The sequence below is a fragment of the Phodopus roborovskii genome, unplaced genomic scaffold, assembly GCF_943737965.1.
Source record: "Phodopus roborovskii unplaced genomic scaffold, PHOROB, whole genome shotgun sequence".
Classification (NCBI taxonomy): Eukaryota; Metazoa; Chordata; class Mammalia; order Rodentia; family Cricetidae; genus Phodopus; species Phodopus roborovskii.
In genome coordinates this window covers 20,678,768-20,700,872 of record NW_026126461.1, presented here as the reverse complement: position 1 = coordinate 20,700,872, position 22,105 = coordinate 20,678,768, and the positions used below count along the sequence as shown (strand labels likewise).

The window sequence follows — 22,105 nt, the reverse complement described above, 5'->3', positions numbered from 1 at the left end:
ATTCTTCCCAATTTTAGCAAGCTAACCAATTATGACATCGTATGTTATAACCAGCTAGAGGATGAAGTTGTAGTTTGGCATTTTGCCCAGATAGCTCTAGTTTACAACAACGTTCTAAATCTTTAAGAGAGCCTTCAGAAGGGTAAAGATTAGGTAGAGTATATGACTAATGGGTTCAGTCTCCAGTATTGTTAAAAACATCAACAACAACAACAAAAAAAAAAACAAAAAAAAACCTACGGAGATTAATTTATAAACTTATTTTAAAAGTCATAAAACAAGCATCTCTACCAGTCAAGCAATTCAATGGGTTATAAATAGTCAATGATTTTTCTCTGGTTTCATTTTAAAACCTCTTTTAGAACAAAGCACAAAGGACAGGAAGGACCATAAAACAGAAAACATGGAGAGAAGGAAGTGGTAGACTATTGTGGGGTGTGTACACTGTCTACTAAAAGCAAACAAAGAACTTAACTTTCCAAGAGTCAAAGAACAGAAAATGTGATCTACAGAAAAATGAGTTTGCAGGATTCACTCTGGGAATAAGCTCCTCCCCTCACCATACACACTTTAAATACACAAACAACTGACCTTGAAGAAATAAGCTTTCATATGCTAAGTACCTGGAGCTTCCTGGTTTCTTTTCAGATCTTCCTGCCTCCACTTACCATGCACTGAGATTCAGGACAATGCCACAATGCCCAGCTCATGGCTTCTTTAATGAAGTCTTTGATAGACTGCCAAGAGAAGTACCTGACCTGATATACAGTATGCAAAGAACTATAAATCATTCATAATTTATTTTCTGCTGTGAGGTATAAGTTTAAAAAAACTTTCAAGTTAATGTAAAGCCTCAAGATCTAAAAATCTTACAATTATTCTGCTAAAGGAACAAAGCAATAAAATGACTCTTAATGACATCCCACTATACCCACAGATCAGTGTCTCATTCAAGTCACCAGAGAAGCTTCTACAATAGATGAAAACTAATGCAGAGACCCACAAATAGACAATATGCAGAAAGTGAGAGACCTTGAAACACTAGTCTTAAATGGGATGCCTTCATCAAGCCTCTCCTCGGGGCTTGGGGAACTATATAGAAGAGGAGGCTGAAAGAATGTAAGAGCCTCTGGAAAAAAAAAACGAGAGAGAGAGGGGAGGGGGGGAGGGAGGGAGGGAGGGAGAGAGGGAGAGAGGGAGAGAGAAGAAGCCAGAGCAGATGAATGACCAAGGAAAACAGTATCTTACAGACACAATAGGACTGTTGCACATATGAACTCAGAGAATGTAGCAGCATGTGAGGAGCCTGCACAGGTCTAACCAGATAGGATCCCAGTGCTAAGAGGGGGAAGCAGACATCAGCACCCATTCCTATCCAAGAAGACAATCTCCAATTGACAACTGCTCAAACAGGAAAAATTATTGTAGATATACAAACCAGACTTTAAGAGTAGGTCCCAGGCTTAGTAGTAGATGGGCAACAAAACAAACTGAGATGTAATTTTGGACTTCTTCTGTGGTTTCATTTGGGTGTTTATTGCCTTATCAGTCATTTGTTAGTATATTATGGTTTCTGATCTTGCATTTTATAGGTTTTGTTTTGTTCTTCGAGACAGGGTTTCTCTATATTGCTTTGGAGCCTGTCCTGGAACTAGCTTTGTAGACAAGGCTGGCCTCAAACTCACAGAGATCCACCTGCCTCTGCCTCCCTAGTGCTGGGACTAAAGGTATGTACCACTAATGCCTAGTTTCATTTTATGTTTTATATGTGTGTTTCTTGTCCTCTTTGTTTTTGTTGTTGTTTATTCATTCTTTTTTATTCTTATTTGCTTGTTTTTGGGTTTTTTGGCCTGTTTTCTTGAGAGAGAGAGACAAGAAGGCATGGAGTTGGAAGGGTGGGAAAGTGGAGAGGATATGGGATGGGAAACCAATCAGAATATATTGTATACATTGTATAAAAGGTCTGAGTGGGTGGCACAAACCTTTAATTCAGCACTAGGGAGGCAAAAGGATCTCTAAGTTCTATACCAGCATGGTCTATAGAATTCCAGGCCAGTCAGGGCTACCAAAAAAAAAAAAAACAAAAACTGTTTTGGGGGAAAACAACAAAAAAAAAAAAAAACTTAACAGATCTTTAATTGACAACTATGGGAACAGAATTAATTACCTTCAGTATGACTTCAATCATTAGAAACAATTTGTTACACTTCTGGGTATCAATCCATCAGATTTATCCCATTTTTGAGAATTTAAGCTAATTTAACATCTATAAGAACATTTTAAAAAATAAATTTTTTAAAACTTTATTTAAAATAAAACCTTGCAAATAAAAAACATTACATACCATAATTAACCTAACCCATAATCTATACAATTTAATCAACTTAGCCAGTAGAATTGGCATTTGAATCAGAAGCTGTGAAGCTTCCCACTAAATTTTACACTTTCAGCATCAAATATATTTTATGCACTTATCCACCACCAAAACCAATGTCTATGACAGAATTAGAATAAGAAAAAAAAATCAGTTTTATACCCTTCTATAATTCATGTCTAGTGCTTGCATTCAATCCTGCATCCCCTTATATTTAGCTTTCCTTGTTTTCTTCATGTTATACTGTACCTACATGTACAATTGTTTACATTTATATATATGTATTATTGGCAGAAAGGTTACTGAGGCAGGAGGATCTTAGGCTACATAGGATTACCCTATCTTTTTTTGGGGGGGAGAGGGGTTAAAGACAAGGTTTCTCTGTGTAGCCCTGGCTGTTCTGGGACATGGCTGGCATTGAACTCAGAGATCAGCCTGCCTTTGCCTCCCTAGTGTTCTGCCACCACTGGGCTAGTTTTAAAATTGCTTGATGTTTTAATAGCTAAGCATGTTAAGAGATGTTTTTCTCAACTTAAAATTTCCATTAAGAAAGTTCTGTCCTGTTATCAATACATTAAACACATAAAAAGTTGGGGTTTGTATATATTAGGTGTTCACTAAATGGCTACTATTCAACTTCTTTAGCTTTTATCAATCTAATAAAATTCTACAGATATCTACAAATTAAAAAGATAAAGCAAGTTCCAATTTTACTTTTTAAATAGGTTTTCTTCCTAAAAGTTAACAGAATAGCATATGCAAGCAATTGTTTTCCAACTATTTGTTAGAAAAGGACACAACCTTACTTTTTAAAAAGCAGTCTCATATCAGCTAAAACAGCAAAACCTATTAGATTCTGCTATGGTTTGTGATGGTTAATTTTAATTGTAAGCTTGACTCAATCTCAAATCACCTGGGAAGTGAAAGCTCAGGTGAAAGCAACTGTGTGTGTGTGTGGGGGGTTGTTTTAACAGAGGTGGAAAGACCTGTCCACTGTGAATGGTAAGTATTCCTTGGAAAGGAAATGGTTAATTTATTTCAGTTTACACTTCTATATAGCTGTTCATCATCATAAGAAGTCAGAAGAGTAACTCAAACAGTACAGAAACCTGGAGGTAGGAGCTGATGTAGATAGAGGTCATGGAGAGGTGCTACTTATTGGCTTGCTTCACCATGGCTTGCTCAGCCTACTTTCTTATAGTACCCAGAACCATCCACAATGGGCTGGGCCTCCCCCATCAATAAATAGAAAATGCCCTACAGGCTTGTGTACAGCTCAATATTATGAAAGCATTTTCTTGAGGTACCCTCCTCTCAGATAACTTGATTGTGTGTCATTTTGAACAGTACTATCCTCATGGTAGGAAATCCTTAGAGAGAGTTGTGTGTGTGTGTGTGGGGGGGGAGTCCACCACTCAAGAGGCAGAGACAGGCTGATCTCTGAGTTTGAGGGCAGCCTGGTCTACAGAGTGAGTTTCAGGACAGCCAGGTTTACACAGAGAAACCCTGTCTTGAAAAATAAAAACAAAGAAACAAAAAAGTAGAGAGAATTAAAGAGTGGCAAAGTGCAAAGTGAACTGAAGTAAGTACATACACACCCACCCTTTGCTTCTGATGATGACTGTCACTCTGATAGCTCTGCTATGGTGGACTATAACCTGGAACTATGAGCTAAAATAAACTCTTTCATCCCTAAGTTGTTTCTGTCAGAGCATGTTATCCCTACAGTAGGAAACAACGCTGAGACATGGTTTTAAACTGAAATGTTCCATGAAAGATCATTTGCTAAAGGCCCAGTTACCTGCTGATATGGTTTTGGGAAGTAACTGGACTTATATTTTAGGATGTTTTTATTGTATTTTAATCTACCCCCACACACTTTTTTTTACTGGGTTTTCTTTAGATGTACTGTATTAGTATGGATGTATCCTGCAGGACATATAACTTGAGAAGACCAAGACCCCTGAAGGTCCCTCAGGTTACTCTATACTGGTTATCTAGTCTTTGGCTTTTTCCCTAGTCTCATCCTGTTTACCCCTATGCTTTAGGCAAGGTCAGTCCTTTGAAGTTTGGAGGACTTGCAAGGTTCTAGCTTCATGGGAATGAGATGAAAGATGAAACTCTGATAGTATCTCCCAGAGCTTGGATGTAAAGTTCTAAAATTTTACCTTTGGTTTCAATACATTATTTGTATGACTGGATCTTGAGGATCTTGATCAACTCAATGATGAATTAACAATTTAAGGGTATCACTAGAAGTTGAGTAGAAACCACCTAGAAACCAGGAAGCAGGTCATTAGGAGAATGTCAGGGAAGGGTTTATCTTGTTCCTGATCTGCATTCTTTCCTCCCTTTCTCCTCATCTCTCTTTCTCCTTCCTGGATGCCATAAGGTAATCTACCACATGCTTCCAGGCATGATGTTGTCCCTCACCTTGGCCCCAAAGTAAAAGAGCTGGCTGACCATGCATGAACTAAACCTCTGAAAATGTGAGTCAAAATGAACCTTTCTTCCTTTAATTGACTTCTCTTAGGTATTTTGACACATGAAAGGCAAGGCTAATTAACAACAGATGCCTACATACATTCTTTTCCAGAAACTCAAAGACTCTTTGGAAACTGGTAAATTGTCTACTAGGCATTCATTGGATCCCTTAAGTTCGAGGCCAGCCTGGTCTACAAAGTGAGTTCCAGGCCAGGATGGCTATAAAGAGAAACCTTGTCACAAAAAAAAAAAAAAAAAAAAAAAAAAAAAAAAACCACAAAAACCAAACCAAACCAAAAAACCCTTCAGAATGAAAGAACAAATCTGACTAGGTAGCTTAAGCAACAAGCAGACTTTTAATAAAAGTTACTAACATATTCCGAAAGAAAAAATTGAACCAAAAACTTAAGTTCCACTTTAGAATGGAAATACATACACACACACACACACACACACACACACACACACACACACACACACAGAGAGAGAGAGAGAGAGAGAGAGAGAGAGAGAGAGAGAGAGAGAGAGAGAGAATGAGAGAGATTTAAAAAAACTATCTTTGTTAATATATTGGGTCTATCCAGATGTCCCAGGAGGCACTCACTATTTCAAAACTTAAGCAAACTCTCAGTCAGTTAGGAAGCTTAACTGCATCTGCAAACACATGTGTGTGTCTGTACCCAACCTTTTGTGAATGATTTACCTAGATTAAGTTAGCCTCTAGGCATGCCAGTAGCATATTATTTAGATTGGGTTTAGGTGAGAAGAGCCACTGGGCAGCATCATTACATGAGTTGGGGTCCTTGACTCAAAATGGAGAAATCAAGCTGAATACAAACATTTATCACTCTCTGCTTCCTGACTGCAGATGAAATGTGACCAGCTGCCTCAAGTCAGCTATAGTCAGGATGTCCCTATTGTAACAAACTGTTCCCTTGAACTAACTATGAGCCAAAATACACCCCTTTTATTTTATGTATTGGAAAAGTTACTGAAACAGTATATCTAAATGTTCTCACCAAAGCTCATGATGAAATTGTGAGGGATTAAGAGGTGATACAGACTGAGTAGGACTCCTAAGATGTTTGAGAAAATCATGAAAGGCTCCTCCTTTGAATGGGTTGAAATATTCTTTCATTAATAAGCCAATAGCTTGTTTCCAGAGTAGGTCTTTTATCAACACCTTCAGCCTATCTTTTATATACCCCACTTCCCATGTGATGCTGTGTGCCACCCCAGGACTCTACAGGGTTACCATCATCAAAGTCTTCAGATACAACCCTTCATCCTTGGACACTCCCAGTCTTCAGATCATGTGTTGAATAAACTCTTAGTTTCTATAGACTGCCAGTCACTGTTTTGTTAGTAACAAAAACAGACTAAAGCAATGTAATATAGTCACACATTCCTGGAGTTCACAGGATGTGATCATCTTGGGGAGTCATAATTTTGCCTTCCACCATGCCCAGATTTGTAATCATCATAGAGACTCTCAGTATCCATGGAGGAATGGTACCAATAATTCAAATTATGAATCAAGGTGACAAAATCTATGGGCTCTTAAGTCTCTTATAAAAAAGGGTGAACCCTGTACATTTAACTTATATACTTTCTCACATATACTTTTGTTACCTTTACCTCTATTAGCTAATAATACACAAGTGTTATATAAATAATTTTAGAATATATTGTTCATGTAATAATGACAAGGGAAGCCCTCCTGTTTAGTACAGATGTAGTTTGTTTCAACACCTACCACCTGTGGTACTAGAGATTGAACCCAGAGCCTTAGGTGATATGAGCAAGTGCTTTATCATTGAGCTATATCCCTAGCCCCTATATGACACACAAATTGGCTGTATCTTAGGATATAGATAACACAGGGCTAACTGTTAAGGTCCAGGCACCATGTTTTGAATCAAAATGTGTCATGACTTATGATGAACTTTATACTAAACAATACAACCTGTCCAAACTTGGATGTTTTGATTTATTAATTTAACTCTCAAGGTAAAGCAATGAGCATCAGTCAAGAGAATTATAACTCTTCTTACTGTATCATAGAAGAAATAAGCCAATAAGAGATGACATGTTTCTTTTCTCTTTTGAACTTTTAGAATACTGGTCTTACTGGCAGGAGGCTGTCCTCTACAGAGCAATTACCAAAACCACCAGGATTCAAAGATGGGAGAGTTGATGAGAGTTGATGGAATGGGGGTGATTTCCTTCTCTGCCACACTACCAAACATGAAACCATTTTCTTCTTCTCTTCTTGTCCTACAGTGAAGAGATACTAGATGACTGCTAAGTTTAAGCAATGCACTCAAGGAACTAAGCCAACTTGTTTATTGTTATTATGGTTAGCTCAAAAAGCATTCTGCAATATTCACTACTATAAATGTCATTATTAACACACACATGATCATCCAATCTCTTAGTACATTGGCACTCACAGAATCAATACTCAAGGACTTTCAAAAGTCTGTCAAAACACTGAGTTGACAGATGCATATATTTCTGGCATAAGTAAAACAAGGTGACCCATTGTTTTCTTGAGTGTCCTTTATGTAGCTTTTAGTGCATTCCTTTTCCTTTTTATGCATTTTATTGATTTTGCTGTTTAAATGTTGAGAGTTCATACTGAAGTATGCATAAGTGCAAGAAGGAGGTATGGAAATAACTCAACTCAGCAAAGTATTTGTTACCCAAGTGTGAAGACCAGAGTTTTTATCTTGAGCATCCACATAGAAACCAGGGTGGCAGAACATACTTGCAGTCTCAGTGCTGGGGAGTATTGTATGGCACTATTCCTGAGAAGGCAATAATAAATGTCTACTCATCCTAGACAGGGAACCAATGACAGATCAAGTCCAGATACTACCAAAGTCCAACTTGGTCAACTAACAAATGTTACTGGGGTTACTTATAGGAATATGGGTAAGGACTTATTCATAAGACCAGAAATGACTTAAAGACAGCTACATTACCAAAAGTCCATCCCAGATAGGAAGCTGGAAAGCTGGAGCATATCGCACAGCCTGCAGGCAGCTCAAAAGATAGTGTCCCTTCCTGGTAGTCCACTGTCTGAACCTCTTATAAACAGCTATTCTTTTAGGCAGCTAGGTTGGTCTGAGTCTCTTCAAGACAGCCAAGTGATCAGACATTCTTATATAGGTATTTTGGCTTGTCTTGAGACTTTACTGCTTAGGGTACCCTCGAAGAATCTGGTCAGTTTAAGAGACTTCCAGAAGCTACTTTGAGTTTACTTCCTATCTAAGGAGCTCCCCTGCAGGATGGAGTGTTTCACCTCCTCTTAAAACATCCTGTTGCTTCATTTTCCTTTTTCACATCCTGTATCTTAAGGTTCCCTCCGAAATAGAAGGCTTTAATCTCAGAGGAAACTGATATACAACATGGAGGAAGAGACAGGAGGATCATTAGGAACTTGCTGGCCAGTCTAGTCAATCACTGAGCTGTGAAAGAGACCCTATCTAAAAAGTCCAAAAATAAATAAAAATATACAAATGTGTCTAACAGAGAAAAACAAGTGTTAAAAAAAAACTGCATTTAGACATGAATTAAAAGTTATTTTTTGAGTTTGATATTATCAAATCAATAAAGTACATTAAGGTGCTTTTAAACCAAAGCACACATACAACAGTTACAGTTTATTTACAAAAGCTCCTATGAACCTAACTCTGGGTTTCCCCTAAGGAACAAACGTTCAGTGGCAGATAACTTAATGTTAGCAGTGACTTTATAGAACATAACCAGAAATAATTATTTTGTGCTCTAGTTCTGCTGCTGTGATAAATATTCTGCTTAAGGGATGGAAGGGCTTATTTCAGCTCATAGGTCACTGTCCATCACTGTGGGGAAATGAGGGCAGGAACTCAAACAGGAATCTGAAACAGAAGCCATTAAGGAACACTGCTTCCTGGTTGGCTCAAGCTTAGCTAGCTTTCTTAAATAACCCAGGACCACCTACCTGCCACAGTGGACTAGGCTCTCTCATGTCAATCAACAATCAGACAATACCTAACATACATGACTACAGACCAATATGATCTGAGCAATACCTCACTGGAGGGAGACTCCCTTTTTGAGTGACCCTATGCTATCAGGTTAACAGTTAAAGCTAACTAGGGTATTTATATATATGTGATTATTTTGATGGAAAATACTGTTGTAATTTTCTTTTCTTGATGCTGGGGATTGAATCTGGTACCTCATGTGATAAGCACACAACTGTTACCACCAAGTTAAAACCCTAGTTCCAAATGTTTTAAATGTGATACATGATTATCAATTTTCTCTCTAATAAGCATTTATGTAAATGGAAAACCTAAATGCTGTTGTTTTAATTAATTTTTACAGTGCCAGGGAGTGAATCTGAAAATTAGCATAACAAACCTGATAAGATGGCTTAGCAAATAAAGACATTTGGCACCAAACCTAATGACTAAGTTTGTTTGATTCCCTGGGATACATGCCTATGTGACAGAAGGAAAGAATCAACTCCTTAAAACTGTCCCCTGATTACCACACACATAGTTTGGCAGGTATTTACCTGAGTGCAAGTACTCAATTTTCTCTCTCTCTCTCTCTCTCTCTCTCCCTCCCTCCCTCCTCACCACACTGTTGGGAAATATTATTTTAAGATGTGTGACTTTTGTTTATGCTGCACTTGTTTAACTCTGTGAAGCTGTATTACTGTGCCTGGCTAAAACATCTGATGGTTTAATAAAGAGCTGAATGGCAAAGAGTGAGGTAGGAGCAAAAGACAGGCAGGGCTAGCAGGTAAAGAGTATGAACAGAAGGATAACCAAGGAAGGAGGAGGAGCAACAAGTGGATAAGGAAGAGTAGGATGTCAGGGGGCAGACAGGGGGCAGTAAGAGATAAAAGCCCAGAGGGAAAAGGTAGACAGGTTAAGTTAAGAAAGTTGGCTAGTAAGCCAAACCAAGAGCAGACACTCATAATTAATAATAAGCCTCTCTGCGCGAGTGCATGTGTGTGCGTGAATGGAACAATTTAAAATTTCCTGCTTTGCTGAGAAGTCTGCCAGATACACTGTGACCCTTGGGCTGAAGATGGACTCACCAATTTACAAAAGAACTTTGGATGACTATCCAGGTAGCGAGATGTCTCTGTCATTTCTAGAGTTTATATGCTATCCATCTGTGGTCATTGATGGAAATGAAGGCAGTTATGGTTATAGTTTTCCTTAGTTAGGATTAAAGACAAATTACACATAAGACTTTAGACTCACAAAGATAGGACAGATGACAGAATATTTTCTTTAAGTTTTGATAAATGTTAATGAACTAAATATTGTAACTATAATTCTTGACAACTGTTCTATTATATATAATTTGACTAGGTTAAAGTTATAACCCTTTTTATTTAGAAAGAAAAGAGATGTCTTCTGTATATGTTTGTCTTATTGGTTGATGAATAAAGCACTGCTGGCCAATAGGGAAGCAAGATTAGTGGGACTAGGAGATGAGAATTTGAGATGTAGGGCATGAGAGGAGTAAGAGGTCCAGATCTTCTCTTCAGTAAGGTAAGATCACATGGAATACTTGTATTGATAGAGATGGGTTAGCCAATAAGAAAGTCTAGTCAATGGCCAACAGTTTCATGATTAATATAACGTTTGAATGTTTATTTTGGGCTGACACAGCTCTGGGACCAGGCTGGCAGGAAGAATAATCACAACAGACATGACTGTTCCAAGATATAGCTGAGGAAGTTTATTATAGATCTGAGGGAGAGAACAGCCAGAGGCATCTTGAAGGGCTCGGACTGAGTATGGCCAGCAGACAAAAACTGAACCAGGCCACAAGAGAAGTGGGGTGGGGAAGGGGAGCAAGTGAGAGAGAAAAAGTAGGAGGGTGGCAAGCAGAACAAGACAGGGAGCCATGGGTCAAGTGGCCAGGAGTAAGCCAGGAGACCAAGTGGGAACATAGCCAAAATGGCTGAGTTATCAGGAATCTGAAGCAAGAGGAAGGGAAACAGAAGCCGGGCACTTGGGAAGGAGAGGTTTAGAGAGGGTGATGCAGTTGAGAATATAGTGAGATCTATCCCAGGTTTCTTTGGGACATGACAATATCCAACTTATTTAATTACTGGGTCATTTCTGTGGCAAATGGAAATTAAAATTAATTTTACTACCAAAACACTGTTACTATACCTGTTTCTGAGGGTTTTATGGGATAATTTTTAATGGGCTACATAGAAATCTAACCAGATACATTATAGATAAAGACATTCTGGGAAAACATTCCAATCTCAAAAAAATAATAAACTGGGAACACAACCTACTTGCAATTTTATTTTTTTTTTTCCTACCAGGAAATCTATTCTGCAAACCTTCAAAAGTGAAGACTTCTAATACCCATGTTTGTTGTGTTCCAATTTTTAATTATTTGTTTAAGGAAAAATAAATACCCTTATCAAGGAGTTTACACTTTGTCATATATATATATATATATGTATGTATGTATATATATATATATATATAAACACAACAAAAAACTAAACTAAACCTGGGCCAGCAAGATGGCTCATTGGGTAAAGATGCTTCCCATGTAAACCTGGTGACCTGAGTTTAATCCCCAAAAATCCCCATAAAGGTGGGAGGAGAGAGACTACTCCATAAGGTGTCCTTTGGTCCTTTGACCTCCAGATACATGCTGTGGCAGGCAAGCTTCCTCCCATCATGAATTCATATACACACAATAACCAAAATTTTTAAAAATTAAATCTGAATTTTAATGACATTAGCTATTTTCCTGTTACAGTGTGGCAATGTCCTCATCCAAATAGCCAATAATTATCTGGTAACTGATATCACAGCTAACATACAGTTAAAGTACAGTTAAGAAATCAATTTCTAGCCAGGCAGTGATTGGACTCCCCTTTAATCCCAGCACTTGGGAGGCAGAGAAACCATCTCCTGAAAAGAAAAAAAAAAAAAAAAAAAAGAAAAAGAAAGAAATCAATTTATGCTGGACAGTGGTGGTTCATACCTATAAATCCCAGCATCTTGGAGGAAGAGACAGACATATTTCTGAGTTCAAGGCCAGCTTGGTCTATAGATCAAGCTCCAAGACAGCCAGGTCCACAGAGGAAACCTATTTCTTTCTTTTTTTTCTTCTTCTTCTTTTTTTATTTTACATATCGGTCCCAGTTCCCTCTCCCTCCCTTCTTCTCCCTTCCCTTCTCTCCCCTCCTCACATGCACCCCCCCACACTCCACTTGTAGGGTGATGTCATCCAGGAGGGGTCACCTAAATCTGTCAAGCCATTTGAAGTAGGGACTTGGACTTCTCTCCTGCCTCTAGGTTAAGGGAGTATCCCTCCATGGGGGATGTGTCCACAAGGTCCTTTTGTGCACCAGGAATATATCCTGGTTCCACTGTCTAAGGGCCCTTAGACTGCTCAGTCCTTCTGAGACCCATGTTCAGGGGGTCTGAGTCAGTACAATGCTGGATTCCCAGCTATCAATCTGTGGGCCTGTTAGCTCCTCCTCCTCTTTTCAGGTCAGCTGTCTCTATGTGTTTCAGCAGTGTGGTCTTGTCCTCCCTCTCTGCATCTGGATTCCAGTTCAGCTCAGTGTTTAGTTGTGGGTGTTTGCTTCTGTTTCCATCATCTACTAGATGAGGGCTCCATGATGGTAGATAAGTTAGTCATCAATCTCATTATCAGGGAAGGGCATTTACGGTAGCCTTTCCACTGTTGCTCAAATTGTGAGTTGGAGTCAGTCTTGTAGGTCTCTGGACATTTCTTTAGGTTCAGTTTTCTCTTCAATTCTATAAGGGCTCCCTCTTTTATGTCTGTCTGTCTCTCTCTCTCTCCCTCCCTCCTTCCCCTTCTCCTGTCTTCTCCTTCCTCTCTCCTGTCTTCTATTCCTCCCCTGACTCCATCTTCCTAGTCCCACGTGCTTTCCTCTTTTCCCCTTCTCTTTCTCCTAGTTCCCTCTCCACTCACTGCCCCCCCCCACTCCCCATGTGCTCTGGAGAACTTGCCCCTTCCCCCCTTCTGCATCATATGAATCTCTTAGAATCCACCTTGTATCCTAGTTCCTCTGGCGGTGTGAATTATAGGCTGGTGATCCTTTGTTCTGGGTCTAAAATTCATATATGAGCAAGTACATACCATGTTCCTTTTTTTGTGACTGGGTTAAGAGGAAACCTATTTCAAAAAACAAAGTTTCAAAAGTATCACACACTTAACACCACTGTCTTACTTAGGGTTTTTATTGCTGTGAAGAGACACCATGACCTTGGCAACTCCTATAAAGGAAAACATGATTGGGGATGGCTTGCAAGATCAGAGGTTTAGTCCATTATATTATCATCATGGGCAGTGTGCAAGCAGACATGCTTGCTGGAGAAGCTGTGAGTTCTACATCTGGATCCTCAGGCAGCAGGAAGAGACTTGACACACTGGCCAGGCTTGAGCATCTTAGACCTCAAAGCCCCCCCATGACACACTTTCTCCAACAAAGACACACCTACTCCAGTAAGACCACACCTCCTAATAATACCATTTCCTAGTGACCAAGCATTCAAATACATGAATCTATGGGAGCCATTCCTATGCAAACAACCACAAGCATCAAAATCCAAAATCCAAAATAGATTATCACACTAAAAATGTCTACCAATTTATAAAATTTATAGCAGCCACATAATCATAGCCAATTCTACCAACCATGATTCTCCAGAAAGCAGCAGGTTATAGCACAGTCTTTGTCACATCATAGAGTGTCCACTTAATGAATGGAATAACATTGTATTTGCTTGAGAAAATTCATTGCAAAGCCCATGAATTATTATTTTAATTTTATTTATTTTTCTTTATCATTTTTATGTACCGGAAACCTAATTTTATTCTAAACTTTAGGCTAAAACATTTTCACAAAAATTTATCAAATTTATCAAAATTTATCAACAATAGCAAAAGTAACATTTTACGTATTATATAATACTAAAATGTTATTAGGAAACATCTGGCTCAAAAACCTCTTACTTTAGGTCAGTTTAGTATACTAAACTGACAAAGCTGTGGAACTAGTCACTGTCATAAGGGAAATGTTGAACGCTAATTAAAAATAAATAAATAAACAAATAAAGCATGTCCTTACAAAAGTTCATCATTTTTTGTTCTTTCCTCATTATATCATATTTTCCTTCTCTGCTCCTTTCCATATGCCTGACTGCTATTACTTTAAGGTATCCTTATCTGTAAAAGACTAATCGCATGAGAACAAAGGTTAGACTTCAATAAATCTGCCTCAAAACAATTCTAAGTATTAATTTATATGTAAGCCATCAACTCTACCTCACTTCAACTGCTCTTGAATGATAAGAAACTGAAAATTATTTAAAAGACAGAGAGAAAGAGGGACAGAGAGAGAGAGACAGAGAATGAGGAAACAACCTAAGACTCTATATATACATTGTTAGCAACACGGGCTGAAAACCAGACAATCTTGACGTTTCAGTGGTCAGCACTTTCCTTCCTGCATTTCCTGCCCACCCCACCCCCAGAAAACCCAACATAATGTGTCCCAGAACTATGCATTCCTTTACACACACCACAGCAAATGAGCATATCTCTTTCCTTTCATCCTAGGGAGAAACAAACCGAACAATAAAATTGTCAGTTTTAGTATGATAAATTACCAAATGTATTTCAGATAAAAACCAGGATTATTTTTAGAACTTGAGACTTTCTATATTCATTAAAATTGTAAAAGAATAGGGCTGGAGAGATGGTTCTGACATTAAAGGCTAGGCTAATGACCAACATGTCAAAACTGTAAAATATTCTTTCTTAAAGAGTAGTTTAACTTTAAACTATAAAGAGATTTTAAGTTTATAAAGAAAACAAAAAATTAAAATTCTCATTTGCAGGATTATTTTAAATTAGTTTATAAAATGCAGAACAAAAATTTTTAAATAATTCATTTATTCTTATTTTATGTACATTGGTATTTTGCCTAACATTATTTAACTTCAATCTATAAAAAAGCACTAAGCTAATTTTACTATTTTTGTAGTAAAGACACACATAAAATGTTTGTTATTGATTTTAAAAGTCCATAGTAATAGTCATGTGGTTACACCCCAAACCACATCTTTGATACAATTCAAAGATTATTTCTTGAGATAGCTGATCAAATTAACAGTGAGTTTAGTCCCAGAACCCACATGATGGAAGGAAAGAAAGCTACACACACACACACACACACACACACACACACACACACACACACACACACACCCCACATCTAAATAAATAATAAATAAAAGAGCTTTTTCAAAAATGCTTTACTGTGGATTACTAAAAAAGCCCTGTAGGAACACTATTTCAACCACAACAGCAACAGAAAGAAATTATAATTTTAAGGGATATGTTTTGTCATATGAGCTTTGTGTAACACAAAGGAAGAGAATATCTTACCAGTCTCTCATTAAGGGACCTAATAGCAACAAATACTTGATTATGTCCAACAGTCTTCTATATCTCTTCCTTCCTTAGGTTTATGCATATTTGAACTCTGTCTAATCCCCACCTCAAATTAGCCAAACCCTGAACCACCCAGTATTGCCAGAATTAGTAAAAGGAATTGTCCCTACGTTTTCAGTAGATAACTGTAAAAAAAAAAAAAAAAAAAAAAAAAAAAGCAGTTTAAGATGCTTCGATTATCATTGCAGAGGCAACAAAATTTGCTCATGGCATCTTCCAGTTTAAAGTTTCCCATACATAGCTCATACTGTATTTGTATGTTGCTTTCTTCTTTTACTTTTGAGACAACATACTAATAAATGGTTTAGGCTGGTTTTGAATTCCCAATCCTCCCATCCCCAGTAGGTGGGAATACAGACAGACTACCATAACAAGTACTGTACTTGTCAAGGCTTATGTTCTCAAAACCAACAGTAGGAAAAAGAATTTTGGATTTCGACTTTCAAAATCCAGACAACAGGGATAAGCTATGGGTAGCTAGTTCTAGAACTAATCCCTCTTGAGGGATGTACAGTGGTACATCAGCAACCCTGTCATTCTTCTAAATAGCAACAGTAGTTAAAGCAAAACGAAATACCTTAAATGCTTCTTGAAACCCAAAAAGAGATACTGAAGAGCATTGCAGGCAAGGAGATGAGGCACTGAGGCTTATAATTCAGGCCTTCAGTATATCACAATATACTTTGTAATCCTAGGACCCTCCATCTTTCTTGTAATATGCTTCCTAATCTTGTGTGTAGAGCTCAACTCAGAGCAAGATACACTGCCATCAAGTTGGCTGGTCCCAAGAGAATAGTAGTGCTGTGGCAGCCAAGGATGCCTTGGCACAGACTTGCTCAAATGACACAGGCAGCAGCACTGGTTCTTCTCTTTCTATCCTGACTGTTACTATAGCTCCTTTTGCTAAATCTGCCTCTGAGTTTAGACAGGAGCTGGATGGCTCATAATCACCCAGCAGCTGCAGCTGAGCAATACTCAGCTAATTGTGGCACTGGAGCAGCTGAGACAGAAAAAAGAAAATATATACCCTACGGTAGCCATACACAAATGGCTGTACACGGTACTGGTTACGACACCAAGATACTTATATAGGAACAAAGTATTTCCTTTAGATAAGCAGCTGGACCTTACTAGAGGACTTGTATTTATATCATAAACCAGTTTAAATGTGAAACAAAGGTGACCTAGTCATGTAGCCCTCTGAACAATGGAAGATCTTACTAAAACTTCCTGTAAATATTCACAAAAGGCCAGAGTAACAAACATCACCTTTACAACATGTCAAAGTTCCTGTGACATAAGAATTTGGCAGAGTTGCAATCTCTTCTTCAGTGCTCCGTTACAACAATATGAAACAACAAAATCAACAGCTAAAACAGCAAACCATTACACAGAATAAATAAAGCAGCATCAAGCAACAACTCTGCCTCTCTGAAACACCAGTCACTGCTTTCTTCTGCAACAAAAGTATATTGTTCCTTCTGACTCTACATACTTCATAAAGTGTAAATAAAGAAAAAAATACTACATAATAAGAATCGTGAGAATATCAAAACTAACACTGAAATATTTTAGTTAAAGCATTACTGTTGGGGGGGACTGAATGAAAGTCAAGACTTACTATTTCAACTTTGTCATGGTACCCTAATTATTCAAAAGTAGGTACTTGATAACAGAACAACACCCATCCATTCAATAAACACTTTGATTATTACTTATTACTTTAATTTAACATTAGAAAAGCACAATGCCTTCTCTCAAAATATTAAAATAGCATTAACAAAACCCCAGAACTCTATGAGAAATACTTTTTTCAATATCCTCTCATTATTGTACATTTCCAAGTGTGTAGTATTTTCAAGGCAGTTAGTTATATACACAAGCTAGTATATGACAGTTATGATGCAGGAAATCTAAACCTGTTAGTAAAGGAGAGCCAAAGGAGTGTTCTAAAGTCAGTCACCAATGATTAAAGTTTTTAACAAAGAGGGGAAAGATTCAAGGATGTTGACCGGAAACCAAGGTATACCAAAAGTTAAATTATTAATTTAACCCACACTACATCTATACTGCATTACACTTAGGCTTCTTAAAAATATTTTCATATAAAACATAAAACCCAGGTACAAATGTATGACTTGCTGAATTATATTAAGAACACCTCCATGATCCCAAAGTTAAAAAAAAACTTTCCTAATACTTCAGAAGTAGCTTATCACAGCTGCCTCCCTTCCTCCCAATCTTTGTTTTTAAGCAAATTACTTCCTTGTAGTTCTTTTTAAATAATAGTTTTATCACTAAGTTTACATTTCTAGACATCAGCTTTTATCGATGCTCTTCAAAATAAAAAAAAAAAAATCTACTTAGGCTTCTTTCCTAAATAATGGTAAAAGGAACTAAATATATTTTAAAGAAAAATCACCCATAGTAACAAGCTATTTACTACTAGAACTAAGAAAATTTGAACTACAAATAAACAAGGATTAGTAAAATTTCACTTGTCCTGGATCACTGATCTTTCAATGTGTTCTTTTACTTCTAAACACAATGATGTAGAATTTTATTTGCATAGACAATGATGTTTTTGGAGAATTTCCTCAATTAATAACAAATTTTTGACTACATATTAATACTATCCTTTGACCATAAGACAAATTCTATACCTCTCCCAGGAAGACAGGTCAGGGCTATAATTTCACTTTCAGTTAAAAGAAAGAAGTCAATTTTGTGGTTTGTGAAGTCAGCAAAAACTAGCTGCAAAATTAAAGCTATGATAACATTACCGTGGTTATGGCAAAGTACATTATTTTAAAAGCCCTTCTATCTTTTATACTGGAAACTTGGAATCAAACGGTCTTATATTCAGGTTTCGATCAAAGGCAATCCTTTTTTTTTTTTTTTTTTCCTTCAAATTTAGGTCCCTCTGAAAGGTCAACCAGTATCTAAATTCTTCACTGAGGTTTTGCTGGTATCCAAAAAATATGATAAGGTAAATGTTGACATGGCAAGAAGAAGAAAACAAATTCCTAGCGAACAACTTTCCTACAGTTTGTGTTCTCTCCTATGTGATGCATATAAGAGCTTTGGCTTTTAATTTAACATCCCTTATCTGTTTCCTATCCACAACCATTGTGCTTGTTAATATATTTGATATGTACTTTAAATTAAATTCATATAGTCACATACTCACACTTAGTAATATTTTAAATTTAGAAATTTAACAGGATGTCTAAATATACTTTCAATTGTCAAGATACTTTTGGTACAGTAATTTCACACGATAATGCACGAATATACTACACCACTGTATCCTGTGAAAACAAAGCTCGGGACACACATAATAAACGACAAAACTGCAAAGTTGTGGCTGTACTGCAGACTTTTCGTTTATTTACTTCGATAACTTTCATTAATCATCCATGGCTGTTTCAATCACTTATGTCAAAAACAAAAACCCATCAAAACCGCGCTGTGCTCCATTCATTACAGCAGTCCCTATACCAAAAACGATACTCCCACTTTCTTAAAACAACTCTTCCCCATGTCCAATAAAGCAAAAGCTGGGAGCAATTATCAAGAAGAAAAACGCACTCTCAAAACAAAATTTCCATTAACACAGGATAGAGAGCCGAACCCAACAGGAGGCAGAGTGGCATGGCACCTTAAAAGTGGCCGCTGAACATAGCATTTCCCAACACCCTCAACCCCAAACAAAAGAAAACTTTATAAACTCGTCGCGGTTTTCAATCACCACGCACAAACCCCTCCGTCCCCCCCCCCCCACGTCCGGGTCCCGCCTCTGGACAGTTGCTGCGGGCGTCAGGGGACCCGACAAGAAGGGGCCACTCCCCTGCCCCCGCTGGACCTCACTCGAGAATGACCCCACGTCCTTCGGACGCAGGGTCAGCAGCGGCCCCGACGTGGGCTGGACCACTAGGAGGACTCTGGCAGGATCGGGAAGGACTGGACGGGGCGGGGACCGAGGCTGGGGGCAAGCAGGTAGCGCGCCCGCGAGACACGCCCGCCCGCCCGCCGGCCGGACCGGGGGAGGGGAGAAGTTTCTCCACAACTTCCCGACTCCCGGCCCCGCAGGCGGACAGCGGCAGGAGCGGCGGCGCCTCGAGAAGCGGGGGAGCGGGAGGACGGACGCCGGGGCCTAGCGCTGCCCGCCGGGGTCCGCAGCCTGCGTGGTGAGGCCCCGCCACGAGCTTACCTGCCCTCTGGCCGCACTCGCGCGGGTGGCTGCGGGGAGGAGGTGGCGGGCCGAGGCGGACGCCCGCGGGGCCTTCTCCCTTCTCCGCCTCCTGCTCGCCGGGCGCCGGGAGGCAGCGACGACGGCACGGCCGGCCGGGACGCGTTACTTGTGGAGGAGGGAATTGCCGGGCGCCCGCACCCCGCGGCCTCCCTCTCTCCTCCTCTCGCCGCCGGCCCCGCCCCTCCGCTCCCGACGGGGGCGGCCGCGCGCGGGGCGGGGGCTGCGGCTACCTGCGCGCGCCCGCTCACCGGAACTCGCGCCCGGCTGCCCCGCCTGGAGCGCCTTCCGGCGCCGGATCTCGGTGCGGGGTCGGCGGGCGGCTGGGAGGCCAGGCGGTGTCACGCCTGCCAGCCCAACATGGCGGCGGGGGCCAGGCGGGCGCCTGAGGGGGCGTGAGGAGGAAAGCGGCACGGGCCTGCGGCGCCCCGCACTGCCGCGCGCCGACCACCGCGACGGGCGAAGCGGAGCTCGACCCGGCTCTCCGCGCCGAGGGTGTGGGGCTCTGTTGGGGCCCGGGCAGGGTTGAGGTTCTTTGCAGACACTTAATAGACTGTTCGTCTCTCAGCCTTAAGTCTGCACACCCTTTGTCACTGAGAGTAAAATCTCAGTCCAGCCGCGTGAGCCAGCTGGGCGGTGCTGACACCCTGGTCGCGATCCAAAAACGTTCTCGTCTGGCCTCTTTCCGAAGCTGGGATCCTGTCCCTGCCCCAGAAGCTTCCTGTTGACTGTAGGTCGAACCAGCCTTGCCGGGAGGGAAACCGAAGCCGACTTGTGTTGCCAACTCTCCCAGGAATGATGGCTTTCACTCAGCGCGGAACAACATACTTAGTATTTGATCCTAGTAATAGGGAACTCTGACTGTAACTGTGCAACACAGATGTGGAAACTGAGGCCAGGGTTCCCCGAAGTGGAGAAACCTCGATGAAAGGGTTTTTCTCCGATGGCTGTGTATCTTTTTCCTAATGCCTGGTAGAAAAGGAAGGGTTCAGGAGGAACTGGGGTAAAGATGAGAGGCAAGGTCAAGAGACTGATTCTATATGTAGTCCTGCTAAAGGCCTTGTTAGTCTCTAATTTCTCTTCCGTATTTCCTGTTTGATGGAGTTATCTGAAGTATTAATGTGGAACTCATGGCTTCCTTTGTGGTTTTCAGCAAAGTTCAGAATCATCTTAGGGCATATTCTAAATAGCTCTACCAACTGTGTTGGTGGAATTGGGGTCGGGGAATGGGAGGGGAGGGAGGTCAGGGTGCATGTGAGGGGGCAGAGAGGGTAAAAGGGAGGGAGGGAGAGAAGGAAAGGGAACTGGGATCGACATGTAAAATAATAAATTAAATTAAAAAAAAGAAAAAAAGAAATTAGTCTGAGCTAAAAACCTGTTTGTGAAATGCACAAATGAAGAATATCAGCCCATGTTTCCCTCTTGCACAGTGGTATGGTATGATAAGGACCTATCTTGAAACCTCTGGGAAAGTCAGTCCTAGGGAGGAAGAGGAAGGTCAGGAGAAAGTTTAAACTATATTAAGTATTTCTAAAACTAAGGTTTTTTTAATATTAAAGTTTATTAGTGCTTAAAATTATTTGGCTGGATGTTTGTATTAGAAATTGAGCTGATGCCCAACGGATCTGTGATGCTGCTTGGAAATGTTTTTGTTTAGGTTAAATTTATTCTCTCAACACCCACAGCTAAACACTGAGCTGAACTCCTGGAATCCAGTTGCAGAAAGGGAGGAGTGATGAGCAAAGGTGTCAAGACTAGGCTGGGGAAACCCACAAAGACAGCTGACCTGAACAAGGGGGAGCTAAGGACTCCAGTCTGTGGATTCCATCCTGGCCCTGCATAAATTATGTGGAGGTGCAGGCCTGTAATCTCAAAGCTTGGGAGATAGAAGCAGAGGAGCAGAAGAAGTTCAAGGTTATCCTTTGCTGTGTATTGACCTGGCTGAAAAGGAGAAGCTATGGGGAGAAGAGTGTATCTAAAATTTTCTAAGAATTAGTCCTTTACCAGTAACTGGAATTTAAGTCTGCTCTCTGAATACCTGTACTGCTAATAGAAAGCTTCAACTGGAATTTTTAGTATTATTTTTAATTTGGGGACAGGGATGCACCATGGTGCTTGGGAAGGTGAGACCACAGCTTGTGGAAGTTGATTCCTCTTCCACCATGTGGGTCCCAGGAATTTAATACAGGCTCTCAGGTTTTGTGGGAAACACCTTTACCAATTGAGATAACTGTCTGGCCTTCTAGAATTTGGAGTTTTGAAAATAACTCAAATTATTTTTGATAGTTATGGTAGAATTGAGAGTCTAATAACAAAGTGAGTGTTCAGCAGTATGAGTAACCAGCAGCAACAGTTAGCAAGTGTTGAGATGCCTGCATCTTAGACCATCTCTGTAGCTAGACCTGGATTCCTCACATCTTCCTTGTTTCATGACTGAGCCTGCTTCTCCAGTCTTC

The 22,105-nt window shown here is 39.8% G+C and overlaps 1 protein-coding gene across 1 annotated transcript in view; it reads right to left on the bottom strand.

Moving 5' to 3' along the window:
• The window catches only part of Yes1 (YES proto-oncogene 1, Src family tyrosine kinase), a 45,792-nt gene extending 26,120 nt beyond the window's left edge, over positions 1–19,672 (bottom strand). The window contains exon 1 of the mRNA XM_051190927.1: positions 19,611–19,672. The gene's annotated coding sequence lies outside the window, so the exon portion shown is untranslated. The remainder of the gene's footprint in view (positions 1–19,610) is intronic.
• Between the last annotated feature and the right edge of the window lie 2,433 nt (positions 19,673–22,105).